The sequence below is a fragment of the Sarcophilus harrisii genome, chromosome 5 (genome assembly GCF_902635505.1).
Source record: "Sarcophilus harrisii chromosome 5, mSarHar1.11, whole genome shotgun sequence".
Classification (NCBI taxonomy): domain Eukaryota; kingdom Metazoa; phylum Chordata; class Mammalia; order Dasyuromorphia; family Dasyuridae; genus Sarcophilus; species Sarcophilus harrisii.
In genome coordinates this window covers 78,700,204-78,718,873 of record NC_045430.1, presented here as the reverse complement: position 1 = coordinate 78,718,873, position 18,670 = coordinate 78,700,204, and positions in this window count along the sequence as shown.

The window sequence follows — 18,670 nt, the reverse complement described above, 5'->3', positions numbered from 1 at the left end:
AGCATTCATCAAGAGATCATTAAGGAAAACTGCCCTATGCTAAAACCAGAGGGCAATATAGTCATTGAAAGAATTCATTTATCATTTCCAGGAAGAGATTCCACAAGGAAAACTCCAAGAAACATCATTGCAAAGCTCCAAAACTATAATCTGAAGGAAAAGGTGCTGCAGGCTGCCAAAAAAGGATAATTCAAGTATCAAGGAGCCACAGTCAGAATTACTGAAAATTTGGCAGTGGAGAATTGGAAGGCCTAGAATGCTATATTCTGGAAGACAAGAAATCCTGGATTGTAATCAGGAATCAACTACCTAGCAAGACTGAACATTTTTCAGGGGAGGGGATGGTAGGGGACTTTCTATCATTTTTATTGAAAGACCAAAACTAAACAGAAAATTTGATTAAAAAATACAAGATAACCTTTTATTAAAGCATTAAAAATCTCACCATCAGATGCAGAAATAGTAAATGGATCCTTCTCAGATCATGATGTAATAAAAATTACATTCAATAAAGGGAAAGATAGACTAAAAACCAATTGGAAATAAAATAATACAGTACTAAAGAATGAGTGGGTCATAGAAACAATCAATTATTTCAACCAAGAAAATGACAATAATGAGACAACAAAATTTATTAGATGTAGCCAAAGTAGTTCATGGAAAAAATTATATCTTTAAATATGAATAAAGTAGAGAAAGAGGAAATCAGTAAATTAGGCATGCCACTAAAAAAGCTAGAACAAATTAAAACTCCCAATTAAATCCCAAATTAGGAATTATGAAAATCTAAGGAAAGATTAATAAAATTGGAACTAAGAAAATATTGAACAATAAATAAAAGTAAGAGTTGGTTTTATGAAAAAAAAAGCAAAATAAATAAACCTTTGGATAATTTGATTAGAAAAAAGAAAAGAAGAAAACCCAATTATCAGCATGAAGAATGAAAAGGGTGCACTTACTGTCAATGAAAAAGAACATAAAGCAATAACTATGTCCAACTGTGCGTCAACAATTTTGACAATCCAATGAAAATGGCTGAATATTTGCAGAAATATAAATTGACAAGATTAACAGAAGAGGAAATAAAATACTTAAATAATTTAAGAAACAGAAATTGACTGAGACATTAAAGAATACCCTAAGAAAAACCTCCAGAGTCAGATGGATTTACAAATTAATTCTACCAACCATTTAAAGAACAATTAATTCCTATACTATATCAACTAATCAGAAAAAGTAGATGTAGATGTACTGCCAAATTACTTTTATGACACAAATATGGTGCTGCTACCTAAACCAGGAAGAGCCAAGACTGAGAAAGTTCAATCTTTCTAATGAATATTGATGCAAAAATTCTACATAAAATATTAGCAAGGAGATGACAACAACTTATCAGCAGATAATACTCTATGACCAAAAGGAATGCAAGGATGATACAGTATAAGGAAAACTATTGGTACAATTTTAGGTTGCAGTTCTAAGGCAGAAAGGAATTCTGAGGCTCAGTCAGTCATAGGGGATCAGGAGTACCAGTCATACTACTAAGGGGGACAGGAGACTAGCAGGTGCACAATCAGGGAATCATAGGTCCTTTTTGAGTAAAGACCAGAGTGCAGATAAGGAGAGAAATGACAATAACTTTTCCAGTATTATAACACTATGAAAGCACCAAAAAGCTAATATACCTTAGTCTAACCACTAGCTCTGAAAATAGCAGCATGAAAAAACCTGAAACTTGGGTCAGAGTCTACTTTCACCTAGTGAGCAGAATACAACTTTAATAAATTTTGAAGTCAAAAAATAGGCTGGAAAAATGATCAACTGACCACAAAAAAATTACTATAGTGGCAGGGAAGTTCAATAAGAAAACAATGTAAAAAAAGTTACCAAAAAAGCCTCAAAAAATTATTAATTCAGCCCATGTTTAACAAGAATTCCTGTAAGAGTTAAAGCAATAAACATGAAAGAAGAAAAATGGAAAAGAAGCAAGAATGATGCAAGAAAATTTTGGAAAAGATTTAAATCTTGGCACAAAAATTCACTGAAGAAAACATCTTCTTTAGAACTAGAATTAGCCAAGTGGGTAGAAAGAGATATAAAAGTTCTCTAAGAAAATAACTCCTTAAAAATTATAATTGGGCAATTGGAAGCTAATGATCCTATAAGACATCCAGAAAAAAAAAAGTCAAAAGAATGAAAAAAAGAAGAGAAGATGAAATATTTTATTTGAAAAACAACCCCCCAAAAAAGATTGAGAAAAGATAATTATTGGACTACTTAAAAGCCATGATCAAAGAAATAGCCTAGACATCATATTTCAAATTTCAAGAAATTATCAAAAAAAACTGCTCCAGTATCTTAGATCGAGACTAAAATAGAAATTAAAAACATAATCCATTGATCTCTTCCTGAAAAAGATCCAAAATGAAAACTCGTAAGAAGATTATAACCAAATCCTAGACATCTCAAATCAAGGAGAAAATATTGCCAGAAGAAAGAGGGAAACAGTTCTAATATTGTAATACTGCAGTCAGGAACACATAAGATTTAGCAGCTTTCATGTAGAACTTCTAAACATATTTCATATCGGAATATGCTATTTCAGCAGAAAAAGGAATCATGATTACAGTCATGAATAATATACTCAGATACTGGAAAAGAAGTACTGTCTCAACTTTCAGAGTTTATTTTTTTTAATGCTGCTGTTTTCAGAGCTATTTTAAAGATTCTGCAATTTTTTTGTGGCTTCCAAGTTGGTGTAATGTGAGGTGAAGTGTAATAATTGTTTTCCTGATCTTCTTTTTGGTCTTCACCTGAAAAGGTCTTCTTGCTCACTAGAACCTCAAGTACTACCTCTCCCCTCAGCTCTGGATTTGGGACCAGGTTCCCTTATGTCCCTCAGCTACAACTAGTGTTCCACTTTGCCTGGAAACTGAGACCAGGGCACTTGCTTACTTGTGACTATACATTAGCACTCCTTTCCTTTCTAGAACAGGATCCAAATCTGTATGTAATAATAGAATTGCCAGGCAGAGGCAATTGTATCCAGTGCCTGAAAAGGATACCTGTAATTTCTTTCTGAAGAATTGTATAACTCCCTTACTCTCTCCAAGTTGAGAGTAAAACTGTTGCTGCCTCTGTTGCTGATGCTACATGCATGTGCTCCAGACAGATCTCCACCCCACTGTCATATAATTCTCTTTTTGATCTCAGGCTTATGGATTCATGATCCTGAAATTCCTTTATCAAGATCATAGGAGGCACAGAAGTCAAGGTAATGATTATAGTTTAACTTTACTGTCACATATTGCTTCTGGTCTCTCTCTCCCTGGATGTCTTACTGCTTTTAGCAGTGATTTATCATCGTAACTCCTATATTTTACCTGTAGAATTTCGTTGTAAAACCCTTAAAATTTTTAAGGATTGGACTGAATGTTTTTTTCTGATACTGGGGCAAAGGCCCATATTTTCTTTTTTGTAGATTATGATGTTATAGGAATCTAATTTGGAGGTGGTTGTGGCAAGACACCATAAAGGTACAAGTGAGCCAAGTCCATGTGTTTGAAGTTTCCGTGGGTCCTAGATATTACATAGCTCTGGAGTAGCTTTAAAAAAGTACTATAAAAAGGAAAAAAAAAATTAAATCTTTTCTCTAGACAATATTTTGTTGTTGTTTGTTTTGTTTTCTCAATAAACAGTGGTAAAGGAAAGACAGATTAGGTTACAGAGGAAAACCACTGGGATGGCTGAAAAGAAGAAAAAGCTACTCCCTGCAAATACAAGGAGCCCCTATGCCCAAAGCTAAGTCTCAAGAGATGCACAGGAAATTTGGCAGAGCCCCATCTTTATCCCAGGAGCAGAGCTCAACCATAAAAGTAAAAAAGGTTGGAAATACCCCCCGCCCCCCAAAAAAGAGAAGAAAATGAGCAAGAAACAGAAAAGGGCTTTGATCAAAGAAAGCTACTATAATGACAGGAAGACCAAAACACTAATTAAGAAGAGGACAAAATGTCCACACAGGAAATCTCAAAGAGTGATATTAATTAATCTTAAGATGAAAGAGGATACTTGGAAGTGCTCAGAAAAAAAAAAAATTAAAAAGACAAATAAGAGAGGAAGAAGAAAAATGAGAAAATAAGTTATAGGTATGCAAGAGAGAGTAAACACTTTGCAAAAGGAAAGTAATTCTTTAAAAATACAATTGGCCAAACGCAAAAAAAAAAAAAAAAAAAAAAAATCCACTGAAGAAAACAATATCTTCAAAAGCAGAATTAGGCAAATGGAAAAACAAACACAATAGTTAACTGAAGAAAATCATACATTTACAACTAGAACAAGGCAATGGAGACTAATGATTCTAGGAGACAGCAAGAACCAGTCAAGCAAACTAAGAGGAATGAAAAAATGGAAGAAAATGTAAAATATCTCATTGGAAAACAGATGCAAAAGAGACAATATAAATATTATTAGCCTACCTGAAGGCCATGACCCAAAAAGAGACTGGATAGCATTCTTCAAACTGCCCCATTATTCTAAAAAACAGAGTGAAAAATACTCATTGAAAGAATCCATCAATCACCTTTAGAAAGAGATCCCACAAGGAAAACCCCAAGGCACATTGTTGCAAAACTACAGTCTTAAGGAAAAAATACTGCAATCTGCCAGACAAGAACAATTCAAATATCAAGGAGCAATAGTCAGGATTACCCAGGATCTTGCAGATTGTACAGCAAAGAATCAGAGGGCCTAGAATACCATATTTTGGAAGGCAAAGGACATGAGGTTACAACCAAGAAATTACTACCCAGAGCAACTAAGCATCATCTTTCAGGGGAGATGATGGATCTTCAATCAAATAAGAAAGGTTCAGTCATTTCTACTGAAAAAACAGAACTAAACAGAAACTTAATTTTCAAACACAAGACTCAAAAAAATCAGAAAAAGGTAGCATGGGTAAAAATATGTTTTAAGATTAAATTATTTGCATCTCTAGATGGGAAAATGATATTTATAACATTTGAAAACTGTACCTGTTACTGGGGCAGACAGAGGATGGCAACACATGGATGGAAGGTGTGGTTGTGAATGGACTCTGATGTAATGGCATCAAAGAAAAATAAAGGGGAAATATCATGGGACAAATTAGATAAGATGAAGAGAAACAAAAGACCTATTAGAATAGAGGGAAAGAAGGAGGGGTATCATCACTGTCTGAAACCTGATCTTATCAGTTTTGGCCTAAGAGGGAATAATTTAATAATTCAGATGTGTATAGAATTTTTTCTGACCCTATAAAGAATTAGAAGATGAAAGAGGAAAGAAGAGGTAGGGACTAAATAGAAGGGTAGTAGGTAGGGTGGTTCCAAAATGTAACAACACTGAAGACAGAGCAGAAAGAGAGAACAAAGTATATATAGCAGAGAAAATAGAATGAAAGGAAATACAAAACTGGTAATCTCACCTGTGAATGTGAAGGCGATGAACTCTCCCATAAAATGTAAACAAATTACCGAGTGGATTAAAAAACAGAATCCTACAATATGTTGTTTACAAAAAACACATTTGAAATACATAAAGGGTAAAGGAAAAAGGCTGGAGCAGGATTAATTTTGGTTATGATGAAGCAAAAAAAAAAAAAGCAAGGATAGCAATTCTGATCTCAGATAAAGCAAAAGTAAAAATAGATCTAATTAAAAAAGATAAGAAGGGAAAGTGCATTTTGATAAAGGGTACCTTAAACAATGAAGTAATAACTGTATAAAATTTCTAGAAAAAATATTAAGCCAGTTACAGCAATAAATAGGCAGCAAAATTATATTTTAGGGGATCTTAAACTTCCCCTCTCAGAATCAGACAAATCTAACCACAAAATAAACAAGAAAGTAGGTAGGGAGATTAATAGGACCCTAGAAAACCTAGACATTATAGACCTCTGGAGAAAACTGAAAAGATTCAGAAAAGGATACATATTTTCTCAGCAGTACATGGTATCTACACAAAAATTGACCATGTGTTAGGACATAAAAACCTCACAATCAAATGCAAAAATGCAGAAATAGTAAATGCTTCTTTTTCAGACCACAATGCAAAATATATATATATTCAACAAAGATCCAAGGAATAATAAACTAAAAACCAATTGGAAATTAAATTATCTAATTCTAAAAAATGAGTGGGTGAAGCAACAAATCCCAGAAATAATCCATGATTTCATCCAAGAGAATGACAATAAGAAGAAAACATGGGAAATCTTATGGGACGCAGTTAAAACAGTACTTATGGAAATAATTTACACATCTAAATAACTACATGGATAAAACAGAGAAAGAAAATATCAAAGAATTGGGCATGTAACTAAAAAAAAAAAAAACTAGAAAAAGAACAAACTAGAAACCTACAATTAAATGCCAAATTAGAAATTCTGAAACATAAAGGAGAGATTAACAAAATTTAAAATAATAAAAAAAACTATTGAACTATCTAATAAATGGAGTTGGTTTTATAAAAATAGATAAACCTTTGGTTAATTTGATTAGAAAAAGGAAAGAAATAAAAGGAAAATCACCAGCATCCAAAAATGAAAAGGGAAAAGTTACCACCAAAGAAAAATAAATTAAAACAATAATTAGAAGCTATTTTGCTCAATTGTATGTCATCAAGTTCGACAATCTAATCAAATTGAATGAATATTTACAAAGATAAATTGCCCAGATTAACGGAAGAAGAAATAAATTTCTTAAATAATTCCATTTTAGGAAAAAAAAAAACCTGGACAAACTATCAACACCCACCCCCCCCAAAACAAACAAACAAACAAACAAACAAAAAACTTCCAGGGTCAGATGGATTTACAAGTTGATTTTTTGAAAACATTTAAAGAACACAATTAAAATAAGATGTAATTTGTAAAGGGCTGAAACTCTAAATAGGTGCACCTGAATCAGACAACCAAGCACTTAAGGCTAATTATCTATTGGACAACAACTCTATTAGCATGTTTGGAATTTCTCTTCTTGAAGTTAATGCTAGCTCAATGTTTGGGGTTAAGAGAATTGTAAGGAGGGATTAGGGGATGGAGTGAGACAAGCCTGAGTCACTTTGGAGGTGGAAAAGAGAAGGGAGGTTGTGAAGAGCTTGTGGCAGTCTTGTCCATCCCCTTCACTTCTCCCCCTAAAGACAAAGGACTTTTGCTTATCTTATTCCAGCTGATTCTGAGGCCTCCAGGGGGCTAACCCGGACTTTACAGTAAACTATTTGGAAATTGACTAGATGCCCATTCTTGGAGAATGACTGAATAACATGGTATATGAATGTTATGGAATATTACTGTTCTGTAAGAAATGATTGGCAGGATGATTTTAGAGAGGCCTAGGGAGACTTACAGGAACTGATGCTAAGTGCAATGAGCAGAAACAGGAGATCATTATGCTGGCAACAACAAGGTTATATGATGATCAATTCTGATGGATGTGACTCTTTCCAACAATGAGATGATTGAAGCCTGTTCCAACAATCTTGTGATGAAAAGAGCAACTACACTCAGAGAGAGAACTGTGGGAATTGAGTGTTGAAAACAACATAGCATTTTCACTCTTTTTGTTGTTGTTTGTTTACATTTTTTTTCTCATTTTTTCACTTTTTCTTATGATTTTTCTTGTGTAGCAAGATTATTGTATAAATATGTGTGCATATACTGGATTTAACATATTTTAACATATTTAACATATACTGGATTAATTGCCTTCTAGAAGAGTGAGTGGGGTGAAGGACGGGAAAATTTGGAACACAAGGTTTTGTAAGGGTCAATGTTGAAAAATTATCAGTGCATATGTTTTTAAAATAAAAACTTTTAATTAAAAAATAAATTATTTTGTTAAATTTGAAAAATCAGATCAAAAAGGAAAAAAAGAGAAAGAAAATAAAATGCAAGCAAACAACAGCAAAAAGAGTGAAAATGCTATGTTGTGATCCATACTTGGGTCTCATACTCCTCTCTCTGAGTAGAGATGGCTCTCTTCATCATAAGATCATTGCAACTGGCCTGAATCATCTCATTATTGAAAAGAGTCAAGTTTATCAGAACTGATCATTGAATAATCTTATTGTTGTCATACAATGATTGTCTAGTTCTGCTCATTTCACTTAGCATCAGTTCATGTAAGTCTCTCAAGGCTTCTCTGAAATCAGCCTACTGATCATTTCTTATAGAACAATAACATTTAATAACATTCATATGCCACAACTTATTCAGCCATTCTCTGTCTGCTGGGCATCCACTCATTTTCTAGTTTCCTGCCACTACAAAAAGGGCTGCCACAAACATTTTTTTCACATGTGGGTCCCTTTCTCTCCTTTAAGATCTCTTTGGGATATAGGCCCAGTAGAAACACTACTGGATCAAAGGATATGAAAAGTCTGATAACTTTTTAGCATAGTTCCAAATTGCTTTCCAAAATGGCTGGACCTGTTCACAGTTCCATCAGCAATGTATTAGTGTCCCAGTTTTCCCACATGTCCTCTGACAATCATCAGTATCTCTTCCTGGAATCTTAGGCAATCTGAGAGGTATGTAGTGATATCTAAGAGCTGTCTTAATTTGCATTTCTCTGATCAGTAGTGATTTAGAGCATCTTTTCATATTACTAGAAATTATTTTAATTTCTTCATCTGAAAATTTCCATTCATATCTTTTGAGCATTTACTGACCAATTGGAGAATGTCTTGAATTCTTATAAATTTGAGTCAATTCTCTATATATTTTAGCAATGAAGTCTGATAAACAGATGAGGTTCTGTTAAACATAACCCTTACAAAATGTTTTCTCAATTTATTGCTTCCCTTCTAATCTTTTCTGCATCCCTTTTGTTTGTACAAATTTTTTTTTAACTTAATATAATCAAAATTATCTATTTATTGTTCAATTATGAGTTCCAGTTCTTTTTGGTCACAAATTCCTTCCTTCTCCACAGATCTGAGAGGTTTAAAGATCTCATTTTTTTTTTCTCTCTTTTAAGATTCTTTTTGAAATCTTCCATGAAAAGTTTGTGAAATGGGAACCAACTCATATCTTTCTTTGGGGCTTCATCTGGAGTTGATTTGCCCTTAGGAACCTCAGGATTTGAGGCCTGCTCTTCTCTTTGTCCATAAAAGCTGTCTATGGTAAGAGTTCTTTTTTTGTTTTTTTGTTCATCATCTTTTTAAGGGTTGAGGTCTGCTCTCAACACAAAGGAGTGACAGCTACTTTAGTTTGCCCTGGGGCAGTTCTGCTGATGGACTTCCTGTGCTGGGCAATTGCAGCCCGGTCCCATGTTCTTCCAGGACTCAGCTGTTTACAATTTATCTTTTGTAGCTAATCTTCCAAACCACCTGCTTACAACCAGGACAGAATAGTTAAGAGGTTCACAGAAGATTTCCAGTTGTGGGACACACAATGCTCTGTTTCCTTATCCCAGGTTTTTGCCTCAGGCTTCTTGTGCTATAGTCTGGGTTTGAAGACTGTCTCCCTGCCTGTTTGAAACAGATCTGTTCTGAAGTTCTTCCAAGGTATCTCCTTCTGGAAATGTGTTGTACTGCAAATATTTGTGGTTCTGTCACTTCAAAAATCAGTTTAGAAGCTCAATGTACTATTTGAGAGAAGGTCAGAGGAGATCACAGAAAGTCAAGTCTGTACTCTGCCATCTTGGCTCTGCCTCCTCCTTATCTCTTTTAATTAGATCTACTTTTGCTTTTGCTTGATTTGAGGTCAGGATCGCTACCCCTGCTTTTTTTGCTTCACCTGAAGCATGCTCCAGCCTTTTTTTTTTTTTTTTTTTTTTTTACTTCAGCTGAAGTATAATAGATTCTGTTCCAACCTTTTACCTTTACTCAAATTGTATCATTCTGCTTTAAATGTGTTTCTTGTAAACAACAAATTGTAGGATTCTGGCTTTTTTTTCTTTATTTTTTTATTTAGAAAAAAATTCTTTACAACATTATCCCTTGCACTCACTTCTGTTTCGATTTTTTCCCTCCCTTCCTCTACCCCATCCCCTAGATGGCAAGCAGTCCTAGATATGTTAAATATGCCACAGTATATCCTAGATACGATTTTTGTGTGCAGAACTGAATAGTTCTCTTGTTGCACAGGAAGAATTAGGTAAAATATAACCTGGGAATAAAAACAAAAATGCAAACAGTTTACATTCATTTCCCAGTGTTCTTTCTTTGGGTGTAGCTGCTTCTGTCCATCATTGATCAATTGAAACTGAGTTAGATCTTCTCTTTGTCAAAGATATCCATTTCCATCAGAATACATCCTCATAGAGTATCATTGTTGAAGTTTATAATGATCTCCTGGGTTCTTCTCATTTCACTTAGCATCAGTTCATGTAAGTCTCTCCAAGCCTCTTGTATTCATCCTGCTGGTCATTTTTTACAGAACAATAATATTAAACATTCATATACCCAATTTAAACCATTCCAATTGGTGGGCATCCATTCATTTTCTGTTTCTAAAACAAACAGGGCTGCCACAAACATTTTGGATATAGGGTTCCTTTCCTTCTTTGTATTTTTTGGGGGAGCCAAGGATGGGAGAAGACACCAGCTCTTTCTAACTCTTTCTTACCCTCTTTATCAATTTTATATCAACCTCAAAAAATAGTCGCTGCCAATTCGTAAAGATAAAAGTAGAACAACTCACTGGCCGAACAAATCTCTCTCCCAAAAAAGGTTGGTTCAGGGCCAGGGGAAGATCGGCGAGACTGGGAGAAAATTAGGTTCCGAGGAGAGTCTCAAACCGAGGGTAAGCACAGATCTCGCAAAGCAGCCCAACCCCAGTGGGGCTTTTCCTTGGGGCAGTTGTGATCCTGCAGTCAGGAGGACGCAGCCAGCGGGTTAGCCTCCAATCTGCGCAGGGGACTCGGTTGGGGCCATAAGCTTTCCAGGGCCGATTTGCACGGCAGAGACACTGGGCAGAGTTTGTGGCTTCTGCTTTCTGCTGTCTGGCTCAGCTGCTAATACTCACAGTCCCACAAGAGCTCCGGCCTGGGCAGTGACACTTTCACCCACTTAGTCTCTAGCCAAGGGCAAGCGATAATCCACTCAGCCCTACTAAGCAGTTTGATAGCTCGCCAGTGCAGAATCCACCTCCTGTTGGGGGAAGGAAAATCTCACACAGAGCACTCCCATACCTTAGCCGAAATCGTTTTTACATCTCTCCTATTCTGCAGGAAGCTGGTAACCCCTTGCCGGAGACATACCCCAAAAGGTTTAAAACATGAATAAAAGATGAAAAGAACAATCAACAGCTTCTTGCAGAAAAAGAGCAGGTCAGCAAACCTGAAAAGACCCTCAAACACAAAATGCATCAGACTGTCCTCCTTCATATGTTCCTAGAAGGGCCATTAAAGTCTCAAAGAGAGTTAGAAGATAAATGGGAAAGGAAAGAGAAGCCTTACAAGGAGCAACAACTTCCTGAAATACGATTGGAAAAAGTAAAATTCTCAGGAGTGCAGGGAACAAAATTGGTAGTTGGAAAAAATAAAGAACTTCACAAAGAAAGTAGGATCTTGTTGGAAAAAGAAAATAATTCACCAAAAAAAAAAATTAGTGAAATGGAAAAAAATTCCACAGACCAAAACAATACATTCAAAAACTCAATTGGACATATACAGAAAGAAGTAAAAAGCATTGAAGAAAATAATTCTTTAAAAATTAGAACTGAACAAATTGAAAATAATGATTCATTGAGACAGCAAGAATCAGTCAAGCAAAAACAAAATGACAAACTGGAAAAAACACGAATCTACTTGCAAACGACAGACTTGGAAAATAGATCTAGGAGAGATAATCAGGGATTATTGGACTTTCTGAAAACTATGACGAAAAAAGAGCCTAGATACTATTTTGAAATCATCAAAGAAACTTGCCAGATGTAATAGAATCAGGAAGAAAAATAGGATTGAAAAATTCATCGAACACCTTCTGAAAGAAAAACCAAAATAAAACCCAAGGAATATGGTAAAATTTCAGAACTATAAGATTAAGGAAAAAATTTCAAGCAAAAAAAACCATTTAAATACCGAGGTGCACAATAAGATCCCAAGATCTGGCGCTCTACATTAAAGGAAAAAAAGGCCTGAAATGATATCCAAAGCACAAAACTTGAATGCAGCCAAGAATAAACTAACCAGCTAACTGAGCATTTTCTTCCAGGAAGAAGATGGACTTTAATGAAACAAATGAATTCCATTTGTTTCTGAAGAAAACCAGAACTAAACAAAAAAATTTGATCTCCAAGAATAGAACTAAGAGATGCAGAAAAAGGTAAAAATAACTCTTGGAAATTGTATTTCTGTTGTGATAACAAAAAGAAATACATGTATAATTTGATTGTACTGATATAACACAAAAAAGGGAGTAGATATGGAAAGGATGATGGCAGAATAAAGGTGGGAAGGAGGAAAAAAGAGGGAAACCATCCCACAAAAGGCTAAGGAACATCATATCTGAAATTTAGAGAGGGGGGAACAGTGAATCTACCTCATCAGAGTTGGCTCAAAGAAAAAATAATTGACATTGGTTTTAGAAAATTCTCCCCCTCATAAAGAAGGGGAGAGGAAAAGGAAAAAAAAAAATAATAAAAGGGAAGGAAGGGAAAAGACTCAAAGGGGAGGAGGATTATAAAGAGGATAAATATCATTGATACAAAGAGGGTCAAAGTTTAAAAGGGGAAAGAGGAAGTGGGGGACAAGAATAATAAATACAATTGGGTTATGGATGGGGAAATACAGAAGTAATTCTAACTGTAAATGGATGAACCCCATAAAGAGGAGGCAGATAGCAGACTGATCAAGTCAGAACCTACAAATGTTGTTTACAAGAAACACATTTAAAAGCAAAGGGATGCATATAGAGTAAAAAGTAAAGGCTGGAGCAAAATCTATTATGCTTCAGGTGAAATCAAAAAGAAACATCCTTATCTCCAGATCAAGCAAAAGTAAAAATTGACTAATTAAAGAGATAAGGAAGGTAACTACATCCCTGCTAAAGGACATAAACCGAAGCAATATCAATATTAAACATAATGCCAAGTGGTATGGCATCCAACTCCTAAGGAGAAGTTAAGAGAGTTGCAAGAAAAAGACAACAAAACTGTAATAGTAGGAGATCTCAACCTGCACTCTCAGAATTGACAAACAAACCACAAAACAAATAAGAAAGAAATTAAAAGTAAATAGAATATTAGAAAAAATGTTGGATCTTGGAGAAAATTGAATGGAGATAGAAGAATATCCTCTTTCAAAGTTCATGGAACCATTCAAAATTGACCATATATTAGACATAAAGACTAAAATTAAATGCAAAAGCAGAAATAGTAAATGCTTTCTTTCAGATCATGATGCAATAAAAACTACATTCAAGTTAGGGGAAAGACCAAAAGTAATTGAACCAAACAACTTCACTAAAGAATGATTGGGTGGCAGCAAATTATAGATGCAATTAATTTCACTCAAGATAAAACAATGATGAGACATCAACCAAAATTGTGGGATGCACCAAAGCAGTAATAAAGGAATTTATATCCTTAGAGGCTTACTTGAATAAAAGAGAAAGAAAAGATTAATGAAGGCTTGCAACTAAAAACTAAAAAAGAAAGAATTAAAACCCAATCAAATACTAATTTAAATTCCAAATTAAAAGGAGAAATTAAAATATTGAAAGAAAACATTGAACAATTAATAAAACAAGAGTTGGTTCTATGAAAAAGCCAATAAAATAGATAAGCCTTTGGTAAATCTGATTAGAAAGGAGGAGGAAAAAATTAGTAGTCTTAAAAATGAAAGGGAGAACTTTCCACCAATGAAGAGGAAATTAGAGAAATAATAAGAGTTATTTTGCTCAACTTTATCCAATAAATTTGATAACCTAAGTGAAATGGATGACACCCCAAAAATACAGACTTCCCAGACTAACAGGGAAGAAGTAAATTGCTTGAATAGTCCCTGTCAGAAAAAAAAACAGAACAGGCAATTAAACAACTCCCTAAGAAAATCCCCAGGACCAGATGATTTACAGTGAATTTTACCAAACATTTAAAGAACAATTGCCCCAATGCTATATAAATTATTTGATAAAATAGGGAATGAAGAGTCCTACCAAACCCTTCTATGACACAGAACATGGTACTGATACCCAAACCAGGTAGGCTGAAAACAAGAAGAAAATTATAGACCAATCTCCTAATGAAATTGATGCTAAAATCTTAAATAAGATATTAGCAAAAAGACTACAGAAAATCATCTCCAAGATAATACACTATGATCAAGTAGGATTATACCAGGAACAGGGCTGGTTCAATATTAGAAAACTATCAATATAATTGGCCATGTTAATAACCAAATTAACAAACCATATGATCATCTCAAAGATGGAAAAGCATTTGATAAATCCAACATCCATTCCTATTAAAACACTTTAGGAATAAATGGACTTTTCCAAAATAATCAGCAGCACTATTTAAACCATCAGTAAACATCATATGTAATGGAGACAAACTGCAACCATCCCAATAAGACTGAGTGAAACAAGGTTGCCCACATCACCGTTACTATTTAATATTGTAATTAGAAACACTAGCTATAGCAATAAGAGCTGAGAAAGAGATTAAAAAGGGAATAAGAATAGGCAATGGAAGCCAATTATCATCTTGCCGACGACATGATGTATACTTAGAGAACCCAGAGACTCTAAAAAGTTATTAGAAATAATCCACAACTTTTAGCAAAGTTGCCGGTTATAAAATAAACCCACATAAGTCATCAGCATTCTTATATATCCACTAACAAATCCAACAGTCAGAGTTACAAGAAATTCCATTTAAAGTAACTACTGATAATATAAAAATATTTAGGAATCTATCTGCCAAGGGAAAATCAGAAACTTTATGAGCAAAATTAACAGACCACTTTTCACACAAATTAAGTCTGATCTAACCAATTGAAAAATATTAAATGCTCTTGATAGAGCAAATAATAAAGATGACAATATACCCTAAACTAATCTATTTATTTAGCTATACCAATCAGACTCCCAAAACTATTTTAACCTAGAAAATAACAACAAATTCATATGGAAAACAAAAGGTCAAAATTTCAAGGAATTAAATGAAAAAAAAAATCAAAATGATGGTGCTTAGCTGTACCAGATCTAAAACTATACTATAGAGCACATTACCAAAACTATTTGGATTCTAAGAATAAGATTAGTTGATCAGTGGAAAGATTAGGTTCAAAGGATAAAACAGTCAACAAATATAGCAACCTAGTCTTTAAACCCAAAGATCCCAGCTTTTGGGATAAGAACTTTACCGTTTGATAAAATTGCTGGAAAATTGGAAACTAATATGGCAGAAACTAGGCATTGATCCATACCAACACCGTACACCAAGATAAGGTCAAAATGGGTTCAGACCTAGGCATAAAGAATAAAATTATTAATAAATTAGAGGAACATAGATAGTTTACCTCTCAGACTGTGGAAGGGAAGGTTTTATGACCAAAGCAGAACTAGAGATTATTACTGATCACAAAATAGAAAATTTCGATTATACCAAACTGAAAAGTTTTGTACAAACAAAACTAATGCAGACAAGATTAGAAGGGAAGCAAAAACTGGAAAATATTTTTACAGTCAAAGGTTCTGATAAAGGCCTCATTTCCAAAATATATAGAGAATTAACTCTAATTTATAAAATCGCCATTCTCCAATTGAAAAATGGTCAAAGGATATGAACAGACAATTCTCAGATGAAGAAATTGAAACTATTTCTAGTCATATGAAAAGATGCTCCAAGTCATTATTAATCAGAGAAATGCAAATTAAGACAACCTAAAATACCACTACACACCTGCCGATTGGCTAAGATGACAGGAAAAAATAATGATGATTGTTGGAGGGATGTGGGAAAACTGGGACATTGATTCATTGTTGGTGGAGTTGTGAACGAATCCAACCATTTTGGAAGTAGTTTGGAACTATGCTCAAAAAGTTATCAAACTGTGCATACCCTTTGATCCAGCAGGTGTTACTACTGGGATTATATCCCAAAGAGATTATAGAAGGAAAAGGGACCTGTATGTGCACGAATGTTTGTGGCAACCCTTTTGTAGTGGCTAGAAACTGGAAACTGAATGGATGTCCATCAGTTGGAGAATGGCTGAATAAATTGTGGTATATGAAAATTATGGAATATTACTGTTCTGTAAGAAATGACCAACAGGATGATTTCAGAAAGGCCTGGAGAGACTTACATGAACTGATGCTGAGTGAAATGAGCAGGACCAGGAGATCATTATATACTTCCAACAATACTAGATGATGACCAGTCCTGATGGATCGCCATCCTCAGCAACGAGATCAACCAAATCATTTCTAATGGAGCAGTAATGAACTGAACTACTATACCCAGAAAGAACTCTGGGGAGATGACTAAAAACCATTACATTGAATTCAGTCCCTATATTTATGCACACCTGCATCTTTGATTTCCTTACAAGCTAATTGTACAATAATTCAAGAGTCTGATTCTTTTTGTACAGCAAATAATGTTTTGGTCAATTATACTTATTGTGTATCTAAGTTATATTTTAATATATTTAACATCTACTGGTCATCCTGCCATTTAGGGGAGGGGGGGGGTAAGAGGTGAAAAATTGGAACAAGAGGTTTGGCAATTGTTAATGCTGTAAAGTTACCCATGTATATATCCTGTAAATTAAAGGCTATTAAAAAAAAAAAAAAAGTATTTCTTTGGGGTATAAGCCCAGTAGTAGCAATGCTGGATCAAAGAGTATGCACAGTTTGATAATTTTTGGGGCATAATTCCAGATTGCTCTCCAGAATGGTTGGATTTGTTCACAACTCCACCAACAATGCTTCAGTGTCCCAATTTTCCCGCATCCCTTCCAACATTCATCATTATTTTTTCCTGTCATTTTAGCCAATCTGACAGGTATGTAGTGGTATCTCAGAGTTGTCTTAATTTGCATTTCTCTGATCAGTAGTGATTTGGAACACTCTTTCATATGAGTGGAAATAGTTTCAATTTCATCATCTGAAAATTGTCTGTTCATATCCTTTGACCATTTATCAATTGGAGAATGGTTTGATTTCTTATAAATTAGAGTCAATTCTCCATATATTTTGGAAATGAGGCCTTTATCAGAACCTTTATCTGTGAAAATGTTTTTCCAGTTTGTTGCTTCCCTTCTAATCTTGTTTAGATTAGTTTTGTTTGTACAAAGGCTTTTTAATTTGGTATAATCAAAATTTTCTATTTTGTGATCAATAATGATCTCTAGTTTATCTTTGGTCACAAATTTCTTCCTCCTCCACAAGTCTGAGAGGTAAACTATCCTATGTTTCTCTCATTTATTTATAGGATTATAGCTTTTAATCCTGTCTGCAATCCACTCCTGTTTTATGAGAGAGTTCATTTCATTCATATTCACAGATAAAATTACTAACTCTGAATTTCATGCCATCTTGTTTTATCCCAGTTATACTTTTCTCTTCCCTTTCCCTCCTCCACAGTATTTGTTACTTATCAGTGTCTCTCTGTAACAGCTCACTCCCTTTCTTATACCTTTCCCCTTCCAATTCTGTTCTCTTGTCTATTAGCCTTCCCCTTTTCTTTCTTATAATTATAATTATATGCTCTTATAATTACATTATCATAGGTGTGAATCTTGTAGAAGTATATTAAGTACTAAGTACATGTACTGAACTAGAGAACTATTAAGCACTATGCTAAACTAAATAACCATTGTCTTTATCAATTCCATTGACTTAACACCTTGTAAGAATCCTTATTTCAGAGTTCTGCCCCATAACAAAATCCTTTTTTAATTCTTCCAAGAGAGCCTTGTGAAATGCGAACCAATTCATATCACCTTTTAGGCTTCATCTGGAGCCAATTTGCCTTCAGTATCCTCAGGGTTTGAGGTCTGTTCTTCTCTTTCTCCATGAAATCTGTGCATAGTCAAAGGTTTTTTTTTTTTTTTTTTTTTTTTTAAAGGTTGAGGTCTACTCTTAGGGCAAAGGGGCAACAGCTGATTTACTTTGCCCTTGTTCAGTGCTGCTTTCTGACTTCTGGTGCTGGGTGAGCATGGCCAGGTCCTGATTTCTTCTGGGGGTCAGAGGCATTTTTTACAAATGTAGGTCCTTTTGTCTCCTTTATGATTTCCTTGGAATACGGAACCAGTAATGGCTCTGATGGGTGACAAGTTATGTACAGTTTGATAGCATTTTGTGCATACTTCCAGATTGCTCGCCAGAATGGAGAATACAAGTCATTCCCCAATTGGGAAATAGTTAAAAAGATAAGAACAGACAGTGTTCAAATGATGAAATTAAAACCATATATAGTCATATAAAAATGGTCTAAATCACTATTAATTGGAGAAATGAAAATTAAAACAACTCTGAGGTACCATCTCACCTCTCAGATTAGCTAAAATGAAAGAAAAGATAATGATCAATATTGTGGATGGATGTGAGAAAACTGGGAAAATAATGCATTGTTGCTTTAATTGTGAAATGATCCAACCTTTCTGAAGAGTAATTTGGAACTATACCCAAAAGGCTACAAAACTGTATGACCTTTGATCTAGCAGTGCTATGGGTTTAT